The following is a 7,084-nucleotide window of genomic DNA, read 5'->3' as shown; positions in this document are numbered from 1 at the left end:
CCTTATACCAACAAAGTCCCCTACTGTGACCTAGGAGGATGTTGTAGGGCACTCGCCTAGTACCCTATGAAACCCCTCGTCATTCCGTAATCTAAAGGTTAGAGAAGCGAGCTTGTGACCGGAAGGTCGTCGGTTCAATCCCCGGGACCGGCAGGATAAATCTGGGTGGGGAAAGTGAAATGGCAGCGCTTGCCCCTCCCTCATTAGCACCACTGAGGTGCCCTTGAGCAAGGCCCTTAACCCCAACTGCTCCAGTGGAGCTGCTCAGTGGCCAGCAGATCAGACTGTGGTTGTACTGGTCAGCTTCCAGGTGTGAATGTGTGTGTGTGAATGCGAACAGGGCGCTCATGAAAAGGAGAGCATTGCTCTCAGTGAGACTCGCCCTGAATAAATAAAGGTTAATAAAAGTATCTTCTCGTCCATATTCAGATTCTGGCAGTCATCCGGAATTTCTGAGCACTGCAGTTACATTCGTAACTCATTCTATTTCACTCTCTCTGACCACCAGAGGCTGTGCTTTAGCACTGGATGACTCACACAACAAGGTCATCAGGAAGTGTTTACCATGCTAAGAGGCAGTATGGTGCGATCAATTAATAATAATAGCCTCTCTTTTTGCACTATGAGATGGGAGAGATGGCTTGCATTAGCTCATGGGCTTCCGCTAATTAACTCTGAGATGTGCAGAAGATCAGATCGTCATCGTCATCCGACCAGTGACGACAACATCCGAAGTTGGTCCCCGGGCGTTGTACGAGAAAGCGACTGGCCTGCCCCTCGGAGGAAAGGACATGCCTGGATGGGTTAAATGCAGAGGACACTTTTCACCGGCCACCGTCAGCATGAGTGACCGCATGCATGTGTTGTGGTGTTCGTGTGACAATAAAAGACGGGCTTGTCCGTTACGAGAGTTTACGAGAGAGTATAAGGGTAACAAGGACTCACCCCTGAGCATAACATGTCGTAGTGGTGAGGCCACCAACACCTGTTTAAATAAGGGGACCTGTTTGCTTGTCGCCGGCATCCGCCATGTCAGTTAACACAGTGGTCCCCAACCACCGGGCCGCGGACCGGTACCGGGCCGCAACGCATTTGGTACCGGCCGCGAGCCCGTCCAAAAAAAGAAAAAGAAAACCCCCCTTTTTTTCTTTCTTTTTTAGAAACATAGGCTATAATATTATAGGCTGTGTGTAGTAGTTGAAACAGTTTCAAGTTGACGTTTATTTATGTTTGTAGTTGAAACAAAAACATAAATACTGTAGGCTACATACAGTACAACACAAAAGGCTGTTATTTACCCTTTGTCGCCACCTGGTGAGTAAATATATATGTAACTAAAACCATTAAAATTGACAACCGGTCCGCGACTTTTTTGACACAAAAAAGGTTGGGAACCCCTGAGTTAACAGGTTACGAGGCTCAAATTAATTAGTCATCTGCGAAAAATGTTGCCCTGCTATTATCAATACACAATTTGCAAGTAGACATAAGGAACAGATTATGGCATGGCAAGTTTTTTTTTTTTTAAACTGGGGCATGTACCCTAAGTCGTCACAGGGTCCCAGGTGACTTTGTTGGTATAAGGATTATGGACGCTCTGACCGATCGATTATTTATTTTTAAATAAATAAACAAACAAACAAATAATAAATACATAAATAAATAAATACATAAATAAATACATAAATAAATAAAGTTTATAAATAATTAAATAAATAGGAATCTGAGAAAGAAGAATATAAGATTTTATAAAGCCCTACTATCTTCTTGCTGCCTCAGGGGCCTATGTGTTTCCTTGGAGCAGGCTTCCACGTCACTCGTCCAATCAAACGATTGCTCGGTGCAGTAAGCCATTACCTTGGAAACCAGCAGGTGATTCAGCGGTAGGACACGCACCAATCGGGCGATTCAGCGGTAGGACACGCACCACCAATCACCTACAAAGAGCAGTGCTCGCTTTAACCAATGAGCTCTAGCGGTAGGTGGCTCTATTGTCTCTAATGAAAAGTACATTATATTTACATTACATGCCTGAAGAAAAAGTACACTTGCTGCATTTTTTCTGACCAGGAAAGGTGCCGCTCTTAATGAGAAAACATGCTTGATCTTGTGTACTCGCCAGGGCCCTTCTCTTCTCTGTTATGAATAGGTCGGCCGCCTATACATTAGGGCGAGGAATTCAACATGTCTGCCAGGGGTACTTGGGGAAATCACATTCCTTGGTGTGTGTGTGTGTGTGGGAGTGCTGCTTTTTATTACCTGCCTCACAGCCTCAAATCCAATTCCATCTCCCTGCTTCTCCCTGGGCCTTCTTCCTCTGTCAAGAGTGTGGAGGAGAGAGAGAGAGAGAGAACATTGGCTAGGCGATGATGCAGTCTCGCTCACGGACGACGCGGCTGTAGCCTGCAGGTGACTTTAAATTAACACCCTTCATTAAGAGCATCCATCACATGGGGATCCACGGGGAGTCACCGTAGGAAGGAAACCACCCCGTGGTAACGTGAACGTCGCCGGGGTACAAAAGCCCACACAGACACGATGGCACCGACGATGCCGCCGCCGAACACATATGCACATCAGTCTCCATTGAAATAATCAACCTGTCACACACAAAAAGGTGTCCTCAATAGATTATTCCAGGAATGTGGGGAGATGTCATAAGGTTCTTGTTTCTCCGCTGGTTTCCAGGCGGGCGGTGCTGGCTTGGCTCGCTGGCTGCTGAACAAGACAGTATTCTCCAACCACCAGGGGAGGGAGGAGAGAGTGTGAAGCTGACGCTGACAATACTGTGTTGGAATGTGGGAAGGCCTGCGCCTCGGAAATATGGGAGAGCTGCTCTTTTGTTTCTGATACAGCACAGCTGCATCCTTTATGAGGTGAAGAATGGCTAACCAGCCATCCAAGGCAGGAGACAAGCCCAGGCAGCCAGGGCCACAGCAAAGGGTGCCTAGTTTACATTCAGCGCGACTCGGGGAAATATCCCCCTGGGCAACTTATCCTGCTGAAACAGCGGCCACACTTGGCCAGTGGAGCTGTGATTTCTTTTTTTTTCCAGGGGTTTCTGGGAGCTCCAGGGATGGCGGCGCGGCGGAGGCTTTAGCTGTGGGGGGGGGGGGGGGGGGGGGGAGCCGAGCTGAGCCCGAGCCCAGCCCCAGCACACCACTGGGCACCGACCGGATCCCTGAGCTGAATTTGTGAAAAGGCTCATTATTCTGGATCGGGGGAGAGAAAGTGGCAGTGAGGGGTGGAGGGGGTGAACACAGGAGCTCAAAGCAAAATGTCCATCAGAACCGCTGTGGTGCGTTTAGACACGTCGCCACCGGGACAAAATGTGGAGCAGGGCTTTTGGAGTGAGATCACACGACTCACCGGAGTTAGTGCCACTGCTTATTATTCTATTTATTCATTTATCTAAGAAGTGTCTCTTAAACCATTGATACCCGATGCAGCATTTGCGTGTATATCCCTCATTTGTGTGTGTATCCCTTTGAGACCGCGAACCGCGTCGCGCGGTTCGCGGTCTCAAAGGGATACACACACAAATGCTGCATCAGGTATCAATGGGTTAAGGTAATGTGGAGGCCCACTGTAAATTACCATTTCATTTTTTTTTACCATTTCTCTCGACTGGTTTAGAATGAATCAAATCGAGCACTCCACTTTATGACTCAAGAATTATTATTTTTTTATTGATGATGAAGCAGAGACATGATGATGAAGGTTAGATTCAAATGGAAAAACACGAAAGAACATGCTTCGCTGTATTCCCTCTAATTTGAATACATATTACCATCCCGGGCTTACCGCACTTACAACTGACATCTCGCCCCAATCTACACGCAAGGGCTTCAAAGGGGAATAAAATGAGGAGGGGAGTGAGTTTGGGTCCCAAGCGGGGAATTAAAACTTATTATCTGTGACAACCTGTCAGCCAGTGAGACCTCAAACATGAGCACCAAGCTCTGAGCCACATGAGAGAGAAGACGAAGAAGAATGAGGGGAAAAAGACGAGGAGAAAGAAAGGAAAGGACAAGAGACGGGGACAGTTAGACGTCATTTTTACACAGGGAAAAAAAACCAGAGCTTCCCCCGGTAATCAAAGGCGAGCAACAATAAATGTACTTTTCCAACTTTGATTTGACAAGCTTGATCTCGACGTATGCTCGTATCATTTATAAGATCTCACGTTTGTTTTCCGACCGTATTTGGAATAAAGGGATTTTGAGTAAAGACATATTGAGTGTTTAGTTTGTTCAGACTGAGGGTGGCTAAAGAGGATTCACTACATGAAGCCCAGAGATGGCCCCGGAGAGTGCTCCAATTTTCAAATTACAATTAATTAAATTATCCCGTTTTATTCTTTACCCTACCACTGAGGAGAAAGCTAATAATAAACAATGAACAAAAACAAATCATATATTACCTTCCGTTATCGGAGTTCAAGCGTAACCCATCACAGACACCAATTTAAGGGAATTACAATACTCTGTGGAAAAGGCAGTCCGATGCCATTAGTGAGACTGATGGCAAATTAGACAATATTATCATGCTATCTGATTTAATGGGGTTAGAGTGGCGTGCGTGCGTGCGTGCGTGCGCGCGTGCGTGCGTGCGTGCGCGCGTGCTTCCATAGTCATGATGTCATCCACGCGGATCCCGAGGGGGGGCGTTTTACTTCACTGTCCCCGAAGGAAATCCACTCCGACTCGGTCCACCCACCCCTAACATCCCACCTCGGAATGCCCAGAGAAGTGGATGAAAGCGCAGCAGAAAAGCTTTGGGAAAAACTTCTGAAAGAAACGGGTGTCTTAGAAGTCGGTGCACAAAAACAGCACAGCCAAGCATTACCAATTTTCGGCGACTTCTGAAGAACTTTCAAGCTCGGCTGCTGCTCAAAAAAAAAAAAAAAATCAGAAAAATCAGAAAAAAGAAACTAAAACACAAAGCGTTTGCGTCGTGTTAGTTTTGACCAGCTGCGCGCTTTGTCGTGGAGTAGTACAATGAGCTGCAGCAGCAACCACAGCCTAGGCCTCCTGAGCTATGTTAAATAATACAGGCAGTAGTGGGAGAGTAGGGGAGGATGAGGAGAATTTTTGGTTTCCTCACTCCACGGCTCTTTTGTGTGTCATCCTGCTGACATCTGCTACATTTGCATGGCAGCTGGAGATCCTTGGATTAAGCGCTTACAAGAGCATTGCCATATCTCATTGAACAACATAATCATCTTATGAGGACGGCCATGTTTCACCCCTGATGCTTTGCAAAGCTTGCCATGCAGTTTCCTCTTACTTCATTCACTCTCTCTCTCTCTCTCTCTCTCTCTCTCTCTCTCTCTCTCTCTCTCTCAAACCTCCCCCACCCCCTCTGTTCATTTCTACAGGGCTATTCCACGATCTTTCCCTCGAAAGCTCAATCAACAATTCCCTCAAGGTCTCCGTAAGCCACCCGACAAAACAGCACCATCTCAAAGACAAAGAGCTCCAAGGCTTAGCTGCTGCCTCTCCTTGTGGCGAAGCGTCTAAAGCAGTCTAATATTTCAGCGCTGCTGCCTCTAGTGGCCCGGTCAACCCGCAACCGTGAACTGAACTGCACTCGAACCCAACAGGATAATGTCGCTGCCGCGGGTTTGGATTTAGCCGGTGGCGATCGTGTTCATGTTATGAGCGTTAAAGACGGTCGCCGAAAACAATTTTGTCCCGGCTTGAAGAGTCTTGGGTTACGCCACGACACAGCAAACTTTGTTAGCGGTCCCTTCTTCTCCGTGAGGATTATTTTTCATGGTGGCACGGATGAGAGGGAAATCTCATAGCGGAGAGAGACGCACGAGAGAAGGTCTTGAGAAGGGTTTGTTCTTACAGCAGCAGTGACTTGCATAGTTCCACAATCAGGCTCCCTAAGTGTCGGACTTTTCTGGGCTTGGAATTCTGCTTTTTCTTTTTTTTTTTTGCTTTGTAAAGTACTCGCTTAGCCGGAGGGATAAATGGCTCTTTGTCCACTCAGATTACCGACAGAAGTCCAATTATTTTCTCCTGGCCATCCAGTCTAGTTTTTCCTTTTCTCCTTTTCCCAAGCATGTGATTGAATCTAAACCTGCTCATCTTGGCCCGGGCCTCCCCCTCCTGTCCGCGCTGCTATGTTTATTTTATAAAGAAACGTACAATATCGGAATCATCAGAATGGCTCGGTGATGTGAGATAGCAGCACAGTGTGAATGTGCTGATGCTGTCGAGGCCTGTTTCTGCTCTCTTAGTTGCACTGGTAAAGCCATTCATATTTGTGCTTTGGTTATAGTGCCTCGCAGTCATGAGCGCCTCCATGGAGAGAACAAATTGGCTTCTTGACAGAGAGAGCCTCTACAGATCGACAGATTGTTTGAAGAGATTGTACTCTGTTCTCTTATGTTAAACTCAACGGGACTGCCCAAAACACAATACTCATAAGTATGTTTTGCCATTAGAATTTGACACACACATACAAACAATGAAGATACATAGACAAATATGTCACACATATACATATATACATATATATATATATATATATATATATATATATATATATTAGGGGTGGGGGGGGAATCGATTCACTTAAGTATCGCGATTTTTAATGTCACGATTTTTTGAATCGATCTTTTATTCCAGAATCGATAATCGCATTTATTTCTGTTTATGTATGAAATGTTACCACTTTCATCCAGCGCTTCCCTCTGCTCCGTGGCTCATACAGCCAATCATGTACCTTGTGACACGGAAACAGCCAATCATTTAACAGACAAACTCCGAGTGCACCCGCCCCATGACCCGCCCCCACTCACACACAGCAAATCATATCCCTTGATCCAGAGCCAGAGCCCCGACATCTCCTGCAGCACTGTCGAGTTGCAGCAAAATAGACAGTTTGTGTTGTACTCTGAAAGGGTTTCCTTTCAGAAACACTTATTGCGTAATATCGAATCGCAATAATCGTAGAATCGCAATACTTATTGCAATATATATCGAATCGGCACCCAAGTATCGTGATAGTATCGGCAAATTGGCTGCATAGCATTCTTGCTGCTGCTCAATATCCACATGGTTGCTGCAAT

This window comes from Poromitra crassiceps, assembly GCF_964638095.1.
Source record: "Poromitra crassiceps genome assembly, chromosome: 7".
NCBI lineage: Eukaryota > Metazoa > Chordata > Actinopteri > Beryciformes > Melamphaidae > Poromitra > Poromitra crassiceps.
This window is presented reverse-complemented; position numbering follows the sequence as displayed.